The 24,248-nt window shown below is 40.0% G+C and overlaps 1 protein-coding gene across 6 annotated transcripts in view; it reads right to left on the bottom strand.

The window, feature by feature from the left end:
- LOC117417294 (lipoma-preferred partner homolog) overlaps positions 1-21,763 on the bottom strand; it is a 117,499-nt gene extending 95,736 nt beyond the window's left edge. Inside the window, exons 1-3 of one of the 6 annotated variants that reach the window (XM_034029334.3) lie at positions 21,357-21,756; positions 3,081-3,127; positions 117-324 (exon numbers count right to left, since the gene is read on the bottom strand). The gene's annotated coding sequence lies outside the window, so the exon portion shown is untranslated. Of the gene's footprint in view, positions 1-116; positions 325-3,080; positions 3,128-17,779; positions 17,892-21,356 lie in introns of those variants that run through there. The other 5 variants (XM_059034301.1, XM_059034302.1, XM_034029332.3 and 2 more) reach the window with 5 other exon arrangements.
- Positions 21,764-24,248: the final 2,485 nt, after the last annotated feature.

Below are 24,248 nucleotides of genomic sequence, written 5' to 3'. Positions count from 1 at the left end.
ATGGAATAAAAGCATTTTGTCTTGGTTCTAGTATTAGGTACCATCTGCAAGGGCAGGTAACAAGCTCCCATGTTTTCTATAGGGGAGGAGGTTCAGAGCTGTAAACCCACACTGACCTGGGTTGTTTTACTGAAGAACATGCAAAGTAATACATTTGCTCCTTGGCAGCGGCCCTTGTCTGGAAAGGTGCTCCTTTAAATATTCAAGGTGGTCGTTGTTGCGTTTGCACATTAACCTCTTCTCTCCTGCAATGATGGATTGGCGCTACACCGAAGAATTGGGATCATGTGACCACGGGGGGGTGGGCTGAATCACGTCCGGAAACTATACATTAAAAGAAAAAAGCAGCAATAAAAAGCTATTACACCAGATTACACTTTCAAATCATATTAAATACCGAGATCATTTTTTTGGTATGTCACGCTGGGTGTGCAATCAGTGTAGTTCGCACACGGGAGGTATAGTATAGAAAGGAATGCTGATATTCCAGGTTGTAGCTGCACTGCTGGAGTTTGTTTTGCCCTCTCAAGCAGTCTAGCTGAATTGCAACATCTGTCGTTTCTGTTTAGCATTAGAGGAAAGTGTCACGGGGGTCAAGTTCAAGCTGCCTCGATGGGGATCTGAAATGGAATGTAAACTCTGACCTGCTGAACACGTCACTGAATGGCTGACACACCGCACAGAGCTTTTAACTAAGGGCTGCTGGCATCTGGAAATTCTTATGAGGTGCTAGGATCTGATTATGAGGCTGGGAGGCCATTTTAACTAAAAACAAACTGGAAAGGTGGACTTGAACTACGACAACCTCTCGCTGTTTTTCTCGTGAATGAGATAAGAAAGAGTTCTGTGTTAAAGTGGAAAGGTTTAGCTAAAAACATGCCTGCTGAAAAACAGGTAGATTGAACCCCCTGCTAAAGTCAATATTCAGCAAACTGACAGCTTATGTTCTAACATCCGAGCCACCTGCTTACGCACTCAAAAATAAATGTTGATTTGGATCAGATCAGTCGCTGGTGTCTTTCAATGCAAATTCCATGCTCGTTTTTAACATCCTCTTTTTCAATACTACCCCCCCCCCCCCCCCCCACACCTTTCACATCAATAAGCTTGAACATGTTTTTCCTCTTTGTGGTTTCACAGAAACAAAAAACAAATATGAAAATGTGTGTTATTATAATACAAGGAAAATATACTGTTAATAGAAAATAAGTCCTTTCCAGTTGACCCTAATTTCAAGACCACAAAAATACCCTGAATGCATTAATTTCCTAATAAAAACACACTACTAATAGCCCCCACCCCCAAGCAATTTTTCTTTTCAAAATGCCAGCATGAAATATACTGTAAAAAAGCAACTTGGATTTGAAAATATTATTATTATTACTGTTATTATTATTACTATTGAGTCTAATTGATTTTAATAATCCGCTGTGCAAGGGTAGTAACCACCACCATGTTTACTGCAGTGCCCAGATGACCTCCATGCCTAACACAAAGAAAGATCTAAGTAAACCAATTATTTTATTGTTATTTTATAATCTACACGGGTCTCTCTTTGTATTAGTGCTGCACTATTGAGATGTACCTGTGCTGGCCCTGTGGGCACAAACTGAAGAAACTAAACTGAACTAAACTAACCCTCCATGCCAGTCCTGGCGAGCCAGGGGCAGCATTGTGAAACCAAGCTATTTGGATTTCTGCATGTTTCTTCTTAAGTTAACATACAATTGAATATGTCCTTCACAGTCTCCTATTTCAGAAAGGAGAAGCAGCTAGATTGGTTGTTCTCAAAGCTTTTGGGCCACACGCACACTTCTGTGTTTGTCTCAGAAGGCTGAGGGCATGATGTTTTTTTCTCTGGACATTTAAAGACAGCACACAGTGATTTACAGTGGCTAGCAGGTAATACAAGGTGGTGGGTGGGTAAAGCCCATCTCCCTACACTTACCACTGTAAACAAGTAGTCAACGAGGTCTCATACAAATATACAGGCAGCTACATTCTGGGTGAATGAAGTTAATGGACATCAGGGAATTATGTTTTGGTGCAAAACTGTGCCTGATTCTGAGGGCTGTCTGTATAAACACATCTGACAATCTGTTGGATAAACTTGATCATCTCTTTGACAAAGAGGATCCATTTATTCTGCAAGGGGATTGCATGACACATCATATCTGTGTCAGATCTGAGCTTGGCATCATTATCCCTGCTTCTGTCAGGACAGATTTCTGTTTTAGGAACTGAATCGCAGTAATCCCTAACCCACCCTCCCCATACTGTTTGGACTGAACTTCAGAAAGGATTTCACTTTTGTACAACAGGAGCTCCGGACTGTGAAATCTCTACATTGTTTGTCAACTTTCTCTCAGGATTTGCCAATACGGTGTCAGATTGTTATGAAACATCTTGCACGTGTCACTTTCATTTGGTGAGCAAATCATGCACTGGGCTTCCTTCAATAACCATTCACCAGGTCTAAACCGGAACAAGCAAAACATGCAACCCCATTTGCTTGAAGTTGAAGAAGATGTACAGAGCTGATCTGTTCCTCGCAGCACCGTGGTGTTTCTCCATGACGTCCACTTAAGAAATGTTTAGAAAAGATGATGATTGCACAAAAGTCTGGCCGTGTTTTGCTTATATTTCTGTTACACTGTGGAGCGGTACACTGTGTTCTTGCTAATACACACGAATGGATAGAAAATCTCCTGGGAAATCACTGCAGGGCATCATGAAAATGTATTGTGTGACACACTTAATAACCGGTCAATCAGTGTTATGTGAGCTTTCTGAAAGCAAACAGCACGGCAGCAGACTGGCAGCTTTCTGAAGAATGTCAGTCAAATAAAATAACACCTTACATGACTCACTTCCTGCGCACTCGGTCACATGACCCGATTAAAACAACTGGAGTAAAACTGAGCAACAGCACAGGAAGCGATTCGATACTAGGAAGCAGAAGCAACTTTAACTTCTATACAGTTGTCTTTGATGTACCTGCATCTTCCAAACTGAAGTAAAAACATGCTTTTAATCATTTTTGCACATACCCCAATGTAAACTGAGATGGCAACACTTACCCTAAGTTTGAAAAGAATAGGTCAGCTCTCCAACAGCAGATTAAACTCTGAAAGAAGAGACATTGGTTAGATATAGTGCATGTTTAACAGAAGTATTCTCCAACAATTGCTTAAGCTAATCTGAACCACTCAAAATCCGACCCACAAGTGTACTTATCTGGAACCAAACACAGAGACGATCTGAGTGCAGTACAATAATGCATCTGAGGAAATCAATCAAATGTGTTGCACCAGGGACATGCCCACAGCAACAGGCACTAGGTCAAAATCATTACCTTTTTACATACAAACTGTAGTCTGAGATCAGTTTAAAACTAAGTGAGTCCTTGTTAAGATCTACTAGTTTAAATTGAATTTAATAGGGCAGAACACGATTTTGTAGAAATTGCAGTATTTTCATGCTCCTGAAGTATCCATTAGCTGCACCCGGGAGTTACTAATGACCATAATGTCTGAACAAAATGAAGGTATTAGCGGTATTATCAGTGATGACAGAACTGTAATAATGTAAGAAAATTCTCTTTTTCAAGCAGCTTTTCTGTCAACGTGATCCGTGGACACACAGTGAAAGTGCTTCAGTTAAAAGATGATTATTCTAAGTTTAAATCCTCTTATTCACTGATCTCAATTAACCCCGGCTCTAGGTCAGTTTCTGACTCGGGGAGTGAAAGCGAGGTTCAGGGTGTTCAATCGGAACACAGCCTGGGGATCTGAGCTCTACATGCATCTAAGAATCGCTTATCAAATTGTGATGAATTAGAACATTCTTTAGCGCAGGTCATAGAGCGGATCACAATCCGTGGATATAAGGAGATCACGGTCCGTCTTTCTTTACACTGCTTTACATACAAGAAGCATATTAAGCAAAAAAAACAAACACCCAGTATGTCAAAACCCGGTCGCTCGGGCGTGCTCCGGAGACGAGGGACAGTGGGAGGGTGGTGTACAGAAACAGGCAGGTGCTGACATGAAGAGCAAGCTTGTGAAAACAGGGCTTTGTTACCCTGCGCTCCCTGGCCACTTCATTAGGACCACCACTGAATATCAGGGGGTATCAAAAGAACACAGCCTAATTGAACATGTGAATGCATGGCATGTCGAATGCAAAGCGGTGATCCCGACTCCTGATAAAGATGACAAGAGCTGTTCAAGTGCTCTCAACACACTGTACTCAGGACTCCATAAAGATTAACTGTGCATTTGGGAAACCCCTTTCAGTGAATGCTCAAACTTGCCTTACTCGAAAATGACCCAAACTTCTCCAAGATCAAAGTGGCACATGAAACTACGCACTCGTGACTCGGCCCTTTCTCCAGTTCTTTATTCCACAGCCAGAAACGGTTTACCTTCTCTTTGAGGCATGTTACCAAACCCCACAAAACTTCTAGGGCTTTTTGTGTTCCTGCCAGTTCCCATGGTGAATCAAAAATGTGAAAGCAACCGTGCATGTTTTTTCAAATAGTTTAGTTCAATTATAACTGTCACTAAACTATAGTCACTTCTGAGTTTTGCAAGACTCTTTCTATCCACAATTACAGTGCTGTATTGGCTGTTGAACTGCTCTTACTACCCAGTCCCTTGGGAGACCAGTTCATTCCTTTTGTGCTGTATTGTTATAGAGTTGGTTTTATTCACAGCTATGTATATCACTGTCCCGCATCTTATATTTTATGTCTGCATAATGGAAAGATTCAGCCATGAGTCAGAGGGTGCAACTATGTTGTCAAGAAGAAAATATCCTGATCAATTTAAATCAAGACTGCAATTTAGTGGCAGCAATTTCATTTTAATTTCAAGTCCAGTATGATCATTTATTTTAAAAACAGTTTTTATCCTGACAGCTCCTTTTAATGCAAAAGCGAGGAGACAAATACTCACATTATCTCATCAATTTACTGCTCAAACCTCGGACACTGCTGATCAAGCCTAAGTGATCAGACAATTCACGTACATTACGCTATCAACATCATTTCAAAGGCTGCTCATCAGTCGAAGAAATGCAATTTACTCTTTGAAAAGGTCTTCATGCCTTTCAGTTTGAATGAACATTAAAGAGTTTGTCTGGATAATTTTAAAAAGAGATCAAAGGCTTTCATTATTATTGAAGGACCACAATTTAACCAACCCCCCCTTCAAAAAACCCCAGATTGCTTTTCATTTAAATAATATAATAAACCCATCATCAGCTTTTCCCAATTCTGGGTTTAAGCAATCGGTCTTTAATGAGACCTGTAGCTGATTCCTATCAGAGGCCCGTGGACTTGATTTTCCACTTTACCTTATTAAAATGTGTTGAAAATAAATGTAAGTAAAAAAAAAATAATAATAGTTTTAGGGAGCAGCGATATGAAGTTAAACGTAATTTTGGAGATAAAGGTATTTGCAAAAACTGGAATATCAGCATGCATTTTTGACATGTTTGCAGGTTCCTCTGCTTTTACGAAGGCGGTTGTGATTAAATTGCCCAGTGCTCAAATTGTTACAGTTCTGGTTGACACAGCTTGCTCACCAATTGCTCAGACCTGCAAAGGGACTGAGTGAGGGGGGGGGGGGGACAAGCAACCTTCAATATGTAAACACAGGCAGTGTGTTTCAAATCACGGCAACACCATCAAAGCAAGACACGAGCAGAACATATAAACCCTCTGAACCCCCTGGCCTGACAGAAACACAAGCCCCGGGTGAACGAGTGCACTGCTCATATAGACGGGCCTGTCACGATGGACTTGCTGACCTGGGAGGGGTGGATACAGTACATATTCTCAAATAAGGGTTGGAATTACCTCATTTATATTCCAGTCACAAACTCTGCAGGGTGCTTTTTATCTGCCAGTGCAGGTAAAGATTATTTTAAACCCTGTGCTGCTGCCTAATAATGTTGAATGATGAATAATGTAACGTTAACATATTGAATTGCACACCGCTTTGTAGTTTTCCATATATTAAAATGAAAAACTGACAAAAACAGAAAAACGTAACATTTCGATATCTAACATGAAATACTGTTTCTTTGATTACATGATGTTAAATTAAAGATCTCAATTATATTCATATTCATATTATTATTATTATTATTATTATTATTATTATTATTATTATTATTATATATATTTTTTTTAATTATGTCTCAATCCTAAAATTGTAAATAATGCAAAAATTTTGGCCACAGCTATAGGCAGTAAGACATTCAAACAAAAACTGCACAAATTCTAAAATCGTTTAGCTTATTTTTAAATGGGTGCTTTTGATTTGGCTGACAGATGGATCATTTGTTTCCTGGTAAAAGAGCAGTGTTTTGTTTAGCAGAGCTGTCAGTACAAATGAACGTGAATGCTGTGTTAGGAGACAGACGAGATGCCAAGTCCTCTCAAATTATAAGTGTGTGTTAATTGCTAGGTTCATTGAGAAATAGACAAGGATTCAATATGTTTTGCATTCCTGTTTACAGTTTTTTTTTTTTTTTTTTTTTACAATAACACTATGTTTCCTCTTACTTATTATTGAGTTGTTTTTTGTTTTAATCTGACATCTTATTAGTGAAAGGTGGAGTTTATTGAGCCCATGAAGATTATTCACAAAGTAGACTGCGCCTTTATGGCTCTTTTCAGGAAACTTCTAGGAAATCTGAGCTCATTTGTTTAGAAGTTTGTTTTTAATACTGCTTTTGCATGCTGACTGGATTCGTTTTTTTTTGGTTTTTTTTCAGAGCAGTCATAAGTGACGACATACTAAAAAAATACAAAAGCAAATAGCATTTTCTGAACAACAAGCAGCATTTTCTGAGTTATGCTATTTTACAGAAATAATTGGGGACCTAATTAGTGACTTGCACCAGTGAGAACAGTGGCCTGCTTGTTTAATCTTTAGCATTGGCTGCTAGAGCAAAAAAAAAAAAAAAAAAAAAAAAACAAGCTGTGTGCTGAGACTTTGTTCCCTAAACCCAGCACTCCAAGAATGTAAGCACGACCCTGACCCACAGGGAGAAACTTTAGATGCTATTACTGCAAATAGTTGTACTCGTCTATAAATATTTTGACTTTAGCTTTTTCGTGATTGCTACATTGTAAACTGCTCCAGTAATTGACTGTGTTAACATAATAACAGGGATATGTCAGGTTTTAATAGCAGTCTGAACTCACATACTTTATACCAGCAGCTGGTCAAACCCTGTGTCAGCAAAGAATATTTTTTTTTATGTACAGAACCATTTTCTTTGCAAAATCAAAACTCCATATTATAGAGTGCAACTTATTTAATGATCATCCAGTTAACCCTATCATTATAGCCCACTACAGCAGCAATCCAATGCAGTTTATCAAGCTTTTGAATAAATCAAAGACAGCTTAAACTTCAAGCAATGCCCCCAATAGACACCAATAAAGCATTTCTCTTAATAAGATCACCCTGCATGCCGCATACCAGATACCTCATATGGCAAGACTCTGTAATAAAAAAGTTCTTGATTACACTTTTTTTTTTTTTTTTTTTAGTTTGGAATCGCCGATTGTTTTTTTACCCCATTTTCTCCCCAGTTTGAAATGCCCCATTCTTTTTAAGCCTGGCTCACCACTGCCACCCCCGTGAGAGAGAGAGATGAAGATGAGCATACGCGTCCTCCGAAACGTCTGCTTCTTTTCACTCTGCAATTGTGCGTTGTACCCTGGGAGCTCCCATCCACAGCCGGCAGTGGAATAGCCTGGACCCGAACTGGCGACCTACAGGCTATAGGGCACATCCTGCACTCCACACGGAGTGCCTTTACTGGATGCGCCACTCGGGAGCCCCTTTGATTACACTTCTACACTCAACTGTTCACATGCCAAGCTCAAAGGAGTGCGATTTGAGGAGAGGTCTGTATTTTGTAGATGCAAGTACAAGGCCTGCACTGAAATACGAAGACAGATGCTTTTAAAATTGTAGGATATGTGTTGAACCACACCGTTTGTCTGTCCACAGCAGTGTACTATTGCTCCATTGGAAAATACAATGTTTAAAATACTCTTGTAGGTCCATCCGTGCATATCGGGAATTAACACTGAGACCTGCATATACTACCGGTAAGGCCTGAGTAAACATACAGTAAACCAATAACCACTTATCTCTAAAATCAGGATGGATAAAACAAAACAAAAAAATATGCTGCTTCTGGATAAGAAATAAGCTGCACTTCAGAAAAGAATCAGGACAGCGCCGTCTGCGAATTATTGATTAATAGAAATGTATTCCTATACAGCCTTGGAAAGAATGGGTTACACATATATATATACCTATACTGTACAACAACTCATTCTGCACAGGCCTGCACAGAATATCTATTTATCAAAAAGCCCTGTAAGCCAGCACAGGCAGAAGACGGTCAATCCCTTCTACTGAAGACAGCATTTGCCTTCATTTACTAGAAAAAAGAATTCTTAGCAATCCCAATATGTTATTACAGTGGCATAATAACTTTCTCTTTGGACTAAATGAACAAGGCTCCCGTTTCACCCTCCCAGCCCCTCGGCAGCTCACTATGTCTGGTATTTGTGCAGTAATGTCTTTCTCAAGCCCTTGAAATCCATATAAGGAGTACACCACAGCCTCTTGGGTTAGACTCTGCCAGTTCCTGTTTACACATTCTTATCCTCTTTCATTCTGCCCTTTCCGATCCCAAGAAACATCATTTCTAAAAACCAAAAAAAATATAATAATAAAAAGAAGGGTGAAATACAGTATCATCCCTCTAAATGGATTCAAACTTCATTTTTGCATCCAAGAAAAATAGTGGGTCTATTTTAGTGATCTAAAAGCACCACTGTTTCAGCTCTCCAGTATATTAATCCTGGTGGTCTATCCCCCTCCCTTCTAAACACTACTAAACCCAATGAAACGTGCTGGTGGTATTACACGCTGAGGATAGGATCATTAAAACAGACCTCACTCTTATTTTGACATTACAAAACAAATGAAGTTAAACAGCAACATTTACATTTTCTACTTTCTTTTTTTTTTTAACTTTCCTTTTGAAGTGTTTGCACACATTCTGAATAGTTGCCATTCCTTAGATATTGTTACATTCTGTTGTTATATTTTGGTAAAACGTTTTTAGAAAGTTGACAGCTACCACTTCCAAAAGCAGGAAGAGGACCAGGTTACATATCCAGTGCTGCTAGGAAGGCAAACAGATAAACACATTTGCAACAGATTACAGCAGCAATGTTTCCTCGTTGGCCAGAAAATAAAAATAAAAATAAATAAATAACAAATAAAGAGCCATACTTTAGTCAAGATATTCCAAAGCGCTGTCACGTTATCCAGCTCATTAAAACAGGACAGTCTGGGTTGAAAACTTCAGTGTGCATTCTACATCTAATAAGCTAATACTGTACATGAGAAGAATGCTTATTAATACGGTAGCAGCCCAGTGCACAATACCATGGACCATGGTTAAAGAGCTTGGGTTAAACAAAATCGAATAAAGCAGGGAGGCCATGTAAAGGGCAACTCTCTATTCTATCCCAGATTTCCAATGCGAACGAGCTCGAGAACTGGCTGCTATGCTCAACCTAATGGTAGCACCCCCTGCTATTGCATCACACCCGCCCTGTCAACTCCTGATGTCATCATAGTCATGCCACCTAAGTGCGCAAGAGCAAGTTCAGGGTGCCCCTTTCCAGTACCTTGGTAGAGCTGGAGATAGTAATTGAAGTGTAGATAGACACTTAGCAGCCTCTAGCCTTGTTTGCTAACCAGTTAGTGGTCTTCATGCTCTCAGGTTTTCTCACTTGCACAGGTACTCTGCTGGTGGCTTTTACTGCACATTTTCCATAAGATCTACAAACTTGACCAGGCTGCCACAGTCTGCAAGAACCCTTTAAAGACGTTCCAGCTCACAAGAAACAAAGCTTATCCGCAAATCCTGGGCAAGCCCTAACAAGCAGCTCAGCTCTTAATGCACAAAACCTGTGGTGAGGAGGACACACTGAAGGCACTTTACCAGCTTGGGATTAGCGGGATATAAGGAAGCATTTATCTTGGCAGTTGCAATCCTGGTATTTTTCACATGTGGGGCTGTAAAAAAAAATAAACAGCGTGAAAGAAAATAAACAAACAAGGTTCTCGCTCAGGAGAGTCTGCCACTGACGCAGATCGTGATTGGAGTGGAAACGCGGGAAGGAGAACGTGTAAACAAAGTCATTTCACATGAGGTTCAGCGAAGCAGCTGTGCAGGGCTGGGTGCTCAGCAAGCAACAGATGAGGCTACTTCCAGAACACCACCATAAGGGGTGCCTGAAATATTCTTGGCTTTTTGATTACTCTTCATCCAAATGAGATTGTTAATTACAACGTCATTTAGATCTTTTAATTGGGCAACCTGATTAATACAGTAATAGAACAAACAGCAGATGCTTATTTAGTAAGGCATCCCAAAACGAACCAGATGGCCACTGAACTTCTGTGTTTGTACTGTACATTGCTGAAGCAGTAAGCTTTTTTAATCTATGGCCACTTGTATAAAAAGACTCCTTTGGGGAGGTGTGGGGTCCATTTGCAAATGAGCATTGCAAAGCAAAGTTCTTCAAGTAAATAAAACCGTACCGAGAACATGCTTCTGTCAGCAGGAGATCAGAGGAATCAAACAGCAGAAAATCAGAAGGAAGGGAGTGCTGGTGTTCCGTAGTTTTTGGCTTCTTTTTGTACTGTGCATGATCTGCACATGCTCACCACTGTTTTACTTCTCTTGTTCTGCTTACTGTGTCAGAAAAAGTTTTAATTTATTGGTATTAAGTAAGTATAAATGGATAAAATTATTACTGTTGAGTATTTTTCCAAAATGGGTAACGCTACCTTCTTAAGATTATTTAACTTAAACGAAAATATGTAGTATGAACCGTTTGTTGACTATTTCTCAAACATGGGTAATTCATCTTCCCTGTTTCTAAAAGAGGGGTAGAAGTTTCTGACACCTGTCAGAATTTATTACCATCTCTCCCCCCCGCCCCATTGTAAAAAATACAGTGGTAGTAATGATGGCGAGGCAAATTGTGACATCTATAGCTGTCAGATTTTGCTACCGGTAGCAAATTCTGATGGGGAGGCATATTGTGACGGTACAGCGGTGCTGGCAGGCTGCTCCAGGACGGTGGCTGTCCCTGCTGACATATTATGTAGGTCAGTAGGTAATTGCCAGGATTTAATCCCCACCAGGCTACACACACGAGGCATGTTAAACACCACCGAGGTGTAACGTGCCTGCAATAATCAAACACAATCAGTGTCGAGTGCAATTGTTTTACTGCTAGACAGACTGTGTAATTCAATTAGAACAGGCATGGGCGCACCGTGCAAATAGCAAGAGAGAGAGAGCAGACACTCGGGGGGTTAAAATCATCAGAGGAGTCTTGGAGTGATGTCATAGACATTTACTAACGTAATGTATCTGTCATCATCATCATCATCATCATCATCGTCCCTTTTATTCCTGTAAACCTCTACTCGTTAATACATCTCTGTTGTGTTCCAGATATCACATCAACCCCTCATCCTGAACAGAACTACCAAAGAGGAATTGGAAACTGCGCAAAAAAAAAAAGACGAGGTCAGAACTCTGTTACTGCGTCTGTTAAAATACACTGCCAGCAAGCAATAGAGGTGTTCTGGCCAATTGGCAAAGTAGGCTGGTCATGTGAGCAGGAGACATTTCTTCGTCAGGCTGTTTGCATCTCATTAAGATAAGGCTCTCAGGAATCTCCGGTTCAAAAGTATACGAGTAAAGAGAAGATTAGAACAGACTTCGTTGAATGTGTTTAATTTGTAATACATACATATACATACGCACACACACACACACAAATATTATAAAAAGCAAATCCTGTGCTATTTTGTTCAGATTAAAATGTTTAAAATAAATGAAGAGTTACACTTTGTTGTTATAAAATGTAAAATACAATATATTCTGAACTGTGAATATTGACTAATGCAAAGTTGTTGGATTTTTTTTTTTTTTGTCTAACTTGTAGGACTTAAGTTCATTTTAATAATATTGCGTTTATTAAATGTTATTTTTGTCATTATTGAAATGCATCCTTACAATACATCTTGACTGTCTGATGTCAGAACTATACTACAAAGGACTTTCATTTTTAATTAAAGACGATCCATGTATTATAACAAGCAGAGGGCAGAGTTGTTCCGATAAGAGTTCCTCTTCTCTTTCTAGTGGCAAATGCATTTCTAAGAGGTTTTACTATCGTACGCCAGTATGGCGCGGGGAGGACAGTCAGGTCTGATGCACACACCGACATGGTTTTGCATGTGTTCCAGATGATCTGGGGGTGCAGTATGGCACGGGGAGGACAGTCAGGTCTGATGCACACACCAACATGGTTTTGCATGTGTTCCAGATGATCTGGGGGTGCAGTATGGCACGGGGAGGACAGTCAGGTCTGATGCACACACCAACATGGTTTTGCATGTGTTCCAGATGATCTGGGGGTGCAGTATGGCACGGGGAGGACAGTCAGGTCTGATGCACACACCAACATGGTTTTGCATGTGTTCCAGATGATCTGGGGGTGCAGTATGGCGCGGGGAGGACAGTCAGGTCTGATGCACACACCAACATGGTTTTGCATGTGTTCCAGATGATCTGATTAAAAAGAACATGGAAATGACAACTTGGGACAACATTTTAAAGGGGGCGGGGTTAGTGTCAGTTTATGAATTGAGAGCTTTAAACATTAAGATTAAGATCCAATCAAATTAAGATTAAAATCCAATCTTCATTAAGCAGACATCCCCATCTTAACTGTATTGTAAACTTGCAGCACAGCACGGAGCAGTTCATGCGATTCTGTGCTTCGCGCATACAGTTAAAACAAAAAGAAACTGATGAAGTACAGTAGCTCACACGTTTTCCATCAAGGACAGACTAAACCATCCTAGATGTGTTTTATCCCTTGAATATCAATGCATGCTCCAATCAAATTGTCATTGTGATGGCTGGAACTCAATCAGTCATTTCTTTTTTACAGATTGGATAATTAAATCATCCCAAACACTACTTCGGTTTGATCAATCAGACACGCCATGTTGTCGACTAAATTGTTCAGGCTTTTTTATTAGAAGGATCTTGAGCATTCAGGCTTTTGCTTTCCAAACTCATTGATGAGACACAACCGAACAACAGGGATGGTACTTCCTCCTCATGATACATCCTCAGCATGATACTCGACTCAACTCAAATGTATTTTAAGAAGAAACCTTGTGTACCTTAAGGGGTTAAACAGCCAGGGAAGCTGATCCACATTAACCTGGTAATCTAAAAAAAAGCTTTCACGAGTCTTCTCTTTACACCAGATCACTATTTTATTAGCTCATATTATTGTAGAAGACATGACTCATCTAAACAATCTGACAAGTCATTTGCAGCTGACTTGTGCACAGGCTGCTTTGGCAACCCAGGGCCCTACTCTGCAATACAGATCCCGTGCGGAGGGGTGAGGCAGGGGTACCACAGAGGAAGGCAGCATCATCTCAACCATGTCCTAATTAATAAATGATCAATAAATGATTAATAAATGAAGTTATTGTACCTGCGAGACCTTCTCGGTCCCAGCTGCCTTCCCCTGTGTTACTGCAAGCTGTAATTATCCCCCGCAATCGCCACTGTGTAAAGCAATGGCTATTCATATGACGCGACTGTTTACTCATAGAACCAGTAACAGAACATAAGATGCAAAACTAACTTTGTAAACACAAAACCAATAGCCAACTTAAATACTGAAAATCAGTGCCTTACGTCTCAAGAGTTTGAGAGTATTCATTCTGGTAATTAGTAAACCATTTGCAGTTGTAGTAATTAAGTAAATTAACCAAAATTTGTTTAAATTCAGCACCTTATTTATTGCTAGTTTTTCCTATTTAATACACTTTTCCTTGTTAAAGGTGTTGTTGCTAAGGTTGTAAAATGAATGTCCCTACCCCTGCTCCCCTTATCACGGATGCTACCTGCATCTCATCTCAGTATCTCTGCTAAAAGCCTCATCTGGATGAAGCTCAGTTATGGGTGGTGTGGCACCTCCTGAATTGTGTGGCAAGCATTGGTTGCCTCATGCACCACCAAGCAAAATGTAATTTGATTAACACACTCCTCAATCATTAAAGTCTGCAACATCATTCCTTGCAGCTACATGAAATCCAATTACCACTCCCCTTTTCCAGCCACTTTCCTTCATGAATTCAGATCCTTCGTGCCTATTGTTATATAACCTGCCAGCAAACAATAGCACTAAAGGCAGTCATAAGTTAGCCCTGATTCCATGCCGATATGCATCACGCAGCACAGACAGAATTATGCATGGCTGGCTGATGACTGGAAGAAAGTGAATTTAAATATGAATCCGGGGCATGTCAGTAAATATGCTTAAAAGACCATAACCACAGTTCTGCCTGACGCATGATGGCCAAGATGTTTTTCTTTATCTAACCTCTGGTCTTCTATTAATGTGTCGCTTTCTTGTACAGTTTTCGTTTGATATTATCTCATTTCGAAAAAAAATGTAAAAGATCTTAGAAATCGGTTATCTTTTTACCTGTAAGGAAACTGTCAAAAAAGTGGGTTTTGTACTCATTCAAGATGTGATCATTCAACCACCGAAAACCTGTTAAAACCTCAGCTTTTATTTATTTACATGCATGTTTTTCTATCGGACACCTAATCTGGTGCACAAACTAGGCATCACGATAACAGAATGATGGGAACAGATGGACTGAAGCACCTTATTCCCGCTTTGCTGGGAAAATTTGATCAACTTCAGACTACCATCCTTCCCAGTCCCAGCTGATTAAATCAGCCGCTGAGTGACCGCACACACAGTCCGTTATTGACCCCAGGAATCAAGCCCCCTCACTTCCTTGTTCATTTCTAACCCCCATCCGCTCTGAACTCAGCTGTATTTTCTTAGTTTCCATTGAAAAATCAATAAATTTATATAACAAATGGAAAAGGAACAGTGTCGACCATAGCAACCTCACAGCAGAGATTTAATAACCCAGCACTGCTCGTTTGGGGTTATTGCATTTACACATGCTTACTTGGAAAAGTTTAATAACCCAGCACTGCTCGTCTGGGGTTATTGCTTTTACACATGCTTACTTGGAGAAGTTTAATAACCCAGCACTGCTCGTCTGGGGTTATTGCTTTTACACATGCTTACTTGGAGAAGTTTAATAACCCAGCACTGCTCGTCTGGGGTTATTGCTTTTACACATGCTTACTTGGAGAAGTTTAATAACCCAGCACTGCTCGTCTGGGGTTATTGCTTTTACACATGCTTACTCACAGAAGTTTAATAACCCAGCACTGCTCGTTTGGGGTTATTGCTTTTACACATGCTTACTCACAGAAGTTTAATAACCCAGCACTGCTCGTCTGGGGTTATTGCTTTTACACATGCTTACTTGGAAAAGTTTAATAACCCAGCACTGCTCGTCTGGGGTTATTGCTTTTACACATGCTTACTTGGAGAAGTTTAATAACCCAGCACTGCTCGTCTGGGGTTATTGCTTTTACACATGCTTACTCACAGAAGTTTAATAACCCAGCACTGCTCGTCTGGGGTTATTGCTTTTACACATGCTTACTCACAGAAGTTTAATAACCCAGCACTGCTCGTCTGGGGTTATTGCTTTTACACATGCTTACTCACAGAAGTTTAATAACCCAGCACTGCTCGTCTGGGGTTATTGCTTTTACACATGCTTACTCACAGAAGTTTAATAACCCAGCACTGCTCGTTTAGGGTTATTGCTTTTACACATGCTTACTCACAGAAGTTTAATAACCCAGCACTGCTCGTCTGGGGTTATTGCTTTTACACATGCTTACTCACAGAAGTTTAAACTGTACCAGCTACACTTTACTTAGACTTAATATCTCACATGCAGTCCATAGGCTCAGTACAGACTCAGGGAGTCAGAACAGCCAGACTGAAGTAACAGTATTAATCTTTACAGATGCATTTAAAAAAAAAATAATAAGTCGCTCACAGTGCTCTTTATTATTGCCCCTATAAAAAAAAAAATTATGTGTTTGGGGTTTGCTATTTCTGCTGCTGACCAGCCTTGCCACGCGCCTGCTTCTACGGCACTTTCCCTTTAAAAAAGATCTGATTTTTAACCAAGCTCAAAGTTTCATGAAAAAGAAAAACAATCACCTTAGAACATAAGAACATAAGAAAGTTTACAAATGAGAGGAGGCCATTCAGCCCATCTCGCTTGTTTGGTTGTTGTAGCTTATTGATCCCAGAATCTCATCAAGCAGCTTCTTGAAGGATCCCAGGGTGTCAGCTTCAACGACATTACTGGGGAGTTGGTTCCAGACTTTCACAATTCTCTGTGTAAAAAAAGTGCCTCCTATTTTCTGTTCTGAATGCCCCTTTATCTAATCTCTGTTTGTGACCCCTGGTCCTTGTTTCTTTTTTCAGGTCGAAAAAGTCCCTTGGGTCGACATTGTCAATACCTTTTAGAATTTTGAATGCTTCAATCAGATCACCGCGTAGTCTTTTGTTTAAGACTTCAACAGATTCAATTCTTAAGCCTGTCTGCATATGACATGCTTTTTAAACCCGGAATAATTCTAGTCGCTCTTCTTTGCACTCTTTCTAGAGCAGCAATATCCTTGTTTAGCGAGGTGACCAGAACTGAACACAATATTCTAGATGAGGTCTTACTAATGCATTGTAAAGTTTTAACATTACTTCCATTGATTTAAATTGAACACTTTTCACTATATATCCGAGCATCTTGTTGGCTTTTTTATAGCTTTCCCACATTGTCTAGATGGACAATTCTGAGTCCACATAAACTCCTAGGTCTTTTTCATAGATTCCTTCTTCAATTTCAGTATCACCCATGTGATATTTATAATGCACATTTGTATTGCCTGCATGTAAATTTAGCAAAAAACTTCATTATAAATGCCATGTCTACAGTAACTAGAGAAAAAAAAAAATCTGAAAGCAAGCTGCACTGATTTGAAGGGATTGTATTTTTATTTGCAGGTGTCCACTCACCTAGACGTTCTGTTTCACAATACCTTATTTTCAAGGAAAACAACAAAACAATGTCAGGCAGAATCGTATAGTAAGTGTATTGACAGGAGGCCGACATTAGGAGGGAGTGCACATGAACACTAGAGACTTGTCCTCAGCCAGCACATATCTGCTGTAAGCATGAAGGACTGACTGGCCTGCTCGCTGTTTAAGTGACAGTTTATTTTTGTTTGCTGTTGGCTTTCAGGCACCCTTTCCTGTTTCTTAAAAAAGGCAAAAGCTCACAGATGAATGGGTAGAGGCAAGCAGGTGATTTTCAGTTTCAAAACAAGGTCAAATCCAAGTCTGGATGACTTGAAATCATACATATCACTGACGTAACAACAACATTGAAATAGATTTTTAAGCATCTGAAATAAAATAAAAAAGAAGCCAACATACTTATATATTGGCACGACTGCATCACTTGAATCAACACTATTTCACAGAAGATACAGCTTGGTTGTAACCTTAGCTATAAAGGCGCAGTTAAGATCCGTGATCAATTAATCGCGGAAAAACTATTATCATGGGCCTGTGTCAACCTTTTAGAGTTCCTCAAGACAAGTTATTTGACCCTTAAATTAAAAGTCAAAATTATATCAAAGAAAATGTTGCTCTACTTACATCACAAACAGGTTCTCTCTCCTTTCCTGTGTGGCTGTCTGTGTGTGTATGAGAAGATCTCTACTACCATCCTCAAAAAAAAAAAAACCAGAGGACAGAAAAGGCTTTTCAAGGGAGCATGTAGGCTGACTCGCTTCCCTTCCCCCACCCTCCAACATCTAACTCTAACAGTAGGTAAACATTTCCAAATATGGAGAAATACACTAAATTGTGTGTCAAAATCAATCCTGCTGGCATTTTTAAAAAGGAAATGTCTCCCACTCCAGGGGTGAAGAAAGGGAATAGCATAAACCAAACAATGGGACAATCCCATCACTTAAAAGAGCCCAGTTACTTGAAGTGAATGTAAAGAATTACTGGTGATAAAAAAAAAGGTTTTTTATCCCTATGCACCACCACCCCACCTCCTTTCATTATGAGATCCACTACAAAACGCAAGCAACGCTCTGTTGACTACACAACTGGCTTGCTTGTAATTGGAATCCTTGCAATATGCTCTGAGAGTGGACAGTGGGGACACTGTATACCTTATTACTCAAATAGGAAGGAATTCGATTTTAAGCTTCATAAGTACCACTTGTAGATTATTAAGACGTGAGATTGCACCGGTGAGATTCAGCGTGCACCTATCGTCAGAGCTGTATGCAATATTACTGCATCCCCACTGCAAAACAGACAGTAAGCCAACAGCATCACTTCCCCTCTCCAGAATCTGTGCAATAATCACCAGAAAGTGCGCATAAAGAGACGACGAAGCTCGGCCATGTGATTCATTTGTGTTCATCTTCCTTTGTTTCCTCCCTTGTCCATCTGCGACGTTGCTCTCCATCAGAATCGGCTTCATCAAATCTCACAGCTGGGAGGTCGTTCTAAACCTTTTCAATTAAAATGTGGATCCCACAAGTCCCCTTTCTAATAAAACCAAACTCCAAGAATGTGGGCTGCTTTTCATCTAACTTACCACTACAAAGGAAGCAGATTCACTCCTGCACCTTTTGCAACCGCTAAAACATTAAAAGCTTCCTAGGAGGCTGTCATGTGAAATACGCAGCTGATAAGCAGCAACGACCATATCTTTTAATGGTGCAATCTATTCATTTGAAACTAAACTAAAAAGGAGCAGACAAGCTTTGAAGAACAGACATCATAACTGTAACCCCCATCCGTCCTGCCGTTATTCTGGTGCAGAATAATGGTTTTCATTCCTGAAGTCCCAGACCTGACTCACAAGAGTATCTGCTGATGAATTAATACTGCAGTCGGCTGGAGTTCATGCTCTGTGCATTTTCAATATTTTTCAATCTCACTGAACACTCACGACAGAATGGACTTGCCTCACCCGCATCGCAGCGTGCCCCCCATTCCCCCTCTCATTCCCCTTCCTCGCCAAATCCTTTCTCCCCACAAAAATCATTTATGTTCCTAAAAAGGCAAGTTAATTACACTGGACTAAACCCCATTTATCATTGTAGCTGCTTTATTTATTACTTACATCATTAGGTTAAGAACGGCAATCCTTTCTCAGTCTTACATAAGAATAGATCATGTGGAAAATATTGAACTAGCATTTCCTTTTAAACTCCTAACTTATTTTACAATAAAAACAAGCAAAAAATGATATTCCTTAGGTGTCATGCTACCACATGTTTCGTTGATTTGCACTAATGCAATCTGAAGACACCTGCGTTATAAAAACCCCATCTGAAATGTATTGAATGTCAATAAGTGCCCACTGAAATTCTTTTGGTTTCTTGTTGTGCTTTTGGTGTCACTGTGCTGAAGATGCCATGTGCTATGGACGTCTATATGCAGTACTGATGAGGATCCTAGTCCTCTGTCTTCAACAGCGACAGGACCTCCAGTAGCTGCGGCAACAGACCCAAGCCCAGGGTGTCTAGTTCTAATGCCTGCTCATCACCTGACTCAAAAAGTCACCTCTTTTGGATACGTTTGATTCCTCCTTGTTCTCGCCAGGCTACGAGACTAAATTCTGCACTGGACTGAAAGATTTGGTGTGCTTGGCTTGCAAATCCCAAGCTCAATGCACGCGGTGCAGTCAGACACCAATGCACGTGGTGCAGTCTGCCTTAATCTCTATGTACTCTGCAAGGAGTCACTAAAGCTGTACTTTTGAGTAATTCTTCTCATCGGGCTGCAATGGCAATGCATAAGTCTTCATAAGTGTACAGGTCTAAATTCTATTGTATTGCTTGCCATCAGTCTATGCTTATACCAGAGAGAGATGCATAATGGATATATATGTTCAAGCTCAGATTGTGACACTGCTTTTACTTAAATGAACACCTTGATAAACACTGATAAAGCTAGTCATCCTGTATATATGTGTTTACCATGTATAGTGGAGCAGTGGTTTTCGCCAGTAGCTATCCGGTCCTACACTGCTAACCAAAGTGACGAACGCACGCACCAACTTGTATGCATGGCCCAAGATAAGATCAGAAATATAGATAAGAAGGCTGAGTTGTTCAGTTGAATGTTAAACTCATTGTTATTCAGTGTTACCTGACTGGGGGTAAATATGAGACTTTTTTAAAAGCATCTTTCCTTTGATAGTAGTTCTCTCAATTACTACAAATTATCAAAGAGCATGCAGGCCTATCCTATAGCATGTGGCACCTACTGTACTACCACTTTTTATATGTTGTTACACTTAACTCCAAATTGCTTATTCTTTCAATACAAGAGATATTTAGATGTTATTCCCTCTTAAAATAGTGAATTGATTTCCTGTTTGTTTTTTCATAGCAGGGTTGTTATTCTGGACTGGAACCTATGGAAACCATCACAGCAGCAATGCACAGGACGGCATAGCACTGATGCCATACAGACCTGCTTCTGATCTGAATGCAGGACTACTTATTTATAGGCTTGTGTGAACCATAATATCGCTCAGGCACACAAAAACACACCACACACACAAAAGGATGCTAGCATGACTCGGGGCGGTGGCTTTGCAACACATTTCCTTGTTAGCAACTTTTGAAGCAAGCTGCATTGGTATGCACATGGTACAAATTCGTGTCTGACCAGTAGCATTGTGGATGCTTAAGTTAATAACTCCGTGATACAAAAAACGGTGATGAATATATATATATATATATATATCGCCCAGTTCAGAGAGGCTGTCTGTCTGCAAAGAACTTCACTTCCGCCTTGCGTAGTACAGGCTCTGTTCGTTAAGGGAAGAGTCTACCACAGTACTAGAGTTCCATGCAGCAAAAAAAAAACAGAAGTACAACGCCCACAATCTGATAAAAACAGCAAGCGTATAAATACAATATAATCACACAACTGCTAACTTTACGCAAGCGTCACCCTCGGAGTGCAGCGGAATACAACCTGATACATAATCCTGACAAAACCTACGCGCTCCCTCCATTGCACAGCTGAATTACTGAAACAGCTTCTCAGCGCAGAACAATATACGTCGCAACGTTACACACAGTGTTACAAGGACGTGTCGCTACAGCGTGTCCCCCCTCCCTTCTCTAACACTCTTTACGGTTCCCAAAACAAAGTCGTAGCGGTTTTGCAATAGTGAAGTCTGGTTTCTTACCTCGCTTTCTAAGAATCAATGAGTTTCAAATCCCAACAAAAAGTGAAACTTCTTTTTCCCCCAAAAAATCTGGGAGAGCCGCAGGCAGTGACGTCACGAGCTGTGAATTCCAGCCGGCAGAGACACCCAAGCTCTGAAAGTTGCCCATGTAAGGCAGTACTGATAGCACAAGCTGGCTCTTCCTGCTGATATCGGGAGGGTTTCGTTCATTGGGACAAACAAACCTAGACAACAAAGCCTACACGCACACACAAATAATTATAACTGTAAAAGTGTACACTACGCAAAGCGCCGCAGAAGAAGCACTGCTGGCGAGACTGCATACGTTTCACTCCAATTCTCCACGCCGTTGTTTAAATATGAGATAGTAGATACGACTTGTGAAATTTGTAAAAACAGTATGTAGCTGGAAACTAAAAAGCCTACATGGCATGGTAGTCTCACATTGAGAAAAGCGCTGTGGTCCTGTTGTGCTGAAGAGAATTTCATGTTTTGTTTTTTTAAAAGCGCTGTGGTCCTGTTGTGCTAAAGAGAATTTCATGTTTTTTTTTTTTCAGTTGATTGTTAACTAGGTAATAATGATACACATTCATTTGTAATTACCTTTTAACACTGTGGTGCACATTCATTTGTATATACAGTTTACAGTTTCGAAGCACATTTGATCCATATTCATTAGTATTTACCGATTACAGTTTTGAGCACACTAAATTAAACTAAAGGTTTTCAGCAATTTGATGTATTAAATAATTACAGAACGGCTTTAGAATTTTAAAATAAGTCAAAGTAAAGGTATTTTTTAAAATGTATTTTGTTTTCCTAAAACCAGTATAACCAGCAATAAAAACCAGCACTCACCAGTAGGCCACTGATGGAATTCCCCATAGGGAGTATATAGGCCACCTGTAGGTTAGCCAACATGGCACTTACTCTAAAGACACTTGCATTCATTTGCAATTACATGCAGCTCAACCAACAGCGTGTGGGGCAAGCTTATCTAGAGAGAACTTCTTCAATTGAAATTACTGAAGTGGGTTTACAGGAAGTCTCATTTTTTACATGTGTACTGTATACAGGGGTACAGGTAAACTTTTCATTTTGAATCACAGCGGTGGCGGGGGTGAATAACGTATTGTTACGACTCCGAGCACTGTCTCCCAATGTATCCAGGTTAATCCGTTTTCTTTTGTTGAAGCCATAGCAACCAGCTCTCTCACAGATATAGAACATTGCTTCGTAACGGCAGGGCTACAGGATCGGGAGCCAGTTCCTTCTGATTGCTCTATCGTTCTGTGCAGCTGTGTCCCTGTCAGCCGTGGGAACGTTTAATTCGGGAATGCAGCGCAACGAAATGCACCTTAAAGCTCGCTGTGACATAGGTCCCAAGTTTCATCAACTGGAATGCTGGTCCAAAATTTTCGACAATGATTAGTCTGATCTAAAAAGAAAACAGCAACATTGGTTTATTTAAAATGATAACATTTGCATTTTGAATTGAGAACCCATCAATGAATAGAGTGTACAAACAATCATATGTTGATAATGACAAACTTAAATTTTTTACATCACCTGCACATTGATCTTACATATCAGTTGTATTTTGCGGGTTGTACCGTGACTGTCGCGGGTCTGCAGGTTTTAATGTCAATTTGCAGGTCACTTGGGTGTTCTGTGTAAATGGTTTTCGATTCATTCTGTTCCAAAGCTTTATAACAACAGCATTCTCTGGTTTGTTGTTAGAAGGACACTGGCAATGGCAGGCCATATTTTTGACCATGTGGCCAGGGAATTCGTTCAACATTGTGACCTTTCAACTATGCTCATTCCACCTTTATCTGGGGCCAGCACAGTTCAGAGGTCACAGCGCCACGTGATTCCTGCAGGAAGTACAGCCATGTGATCAAAACCATGGCCTGCTCCAAGCCAGCTCCATGCGAGTTATGATACAGAGACAGAAAATGCACAAATGAGAATACTGAATACAGCTCAACAGGGGAGCAGCTTGGATTAACACTGGAACAACCGCGTTTATAGGCATACATAGAACAACCATGTCCGGTCAAATTTGACCAGCGTATTAAAAACAACATAAATATTATAATGAAAGGACAAACAATTGAATATAAGTTGTAGTTTTATTCAGGATCATCATATAAAGCATCTACACAACCGAAACATTGTAAATAAATAGACATTTGAACAGAAATGTGTTTATACACAGACATATTACATAAAGTGCAGCATCAAAAAACGGTACCAAATTAAATAAACAAATATTTGAAAATAGATTTGTGTATATACAGGTATATCAGGTACATACAAAACTGTACTGAAATGATGTAAAGAAGTATAAAAAAGTTAAATAAATGGGTTTATATTGCCTACATAACAAAGCGCATATATGCAATCGAAGCTATGCGTTTATATACAGACATACTATAATCGAAATGACATGAATAAATAAACATTTGAACAGAATGGGATTCATTTACAATCATTTACAAAGTCTAAATGCTGCCATAAATCACACAGATCCTGCGCTTTTCAAAATATGCGGTGCACTTACTGCACTGTCTGGGCATTTGGCACAACTATCAGCAGTAACCCAGGCTTCTGGCACCAAATGCTCCATGGGCATATACTAGTGCAATGAAAGCTTCTAATTCATCCAAGGGCATTGACCAGTTGACAGTTGTTTGGTAAAATTTGCAGTAATTACAAACACTGCTTTGCTGTCCTGCATCTTCTGTGATCCATTTTCAATGTGTATTGGGGTAACAATTTATTTCTTAGAAAAACGAGTGACTTATAGCAACAAGAGTGCAGACAAACAGCCTGGCGCCGTGAGCTGTCAAGGATGATTGATCAGGAGGCTCATTGAAACAATAGAAA

This window comes from Acipenser ruthenus, chromosome 12 (assembly GCF_902713425.1).
Source record: "Acipenser ruthenus chromosome 12, fAciRut3.2 maternal haplotype, whole genome shotgun sequence".
NCBI classification, from domain to species: Eukaryota; Metazoa; Chordata; class Actinopteri; order Acipenseriformes; family Acipenseridae; genus Acipenser; species Acipenser ruthenus.
This window is presented reverse-complemented; position numbering and strand designations above follow the sequence as displayed.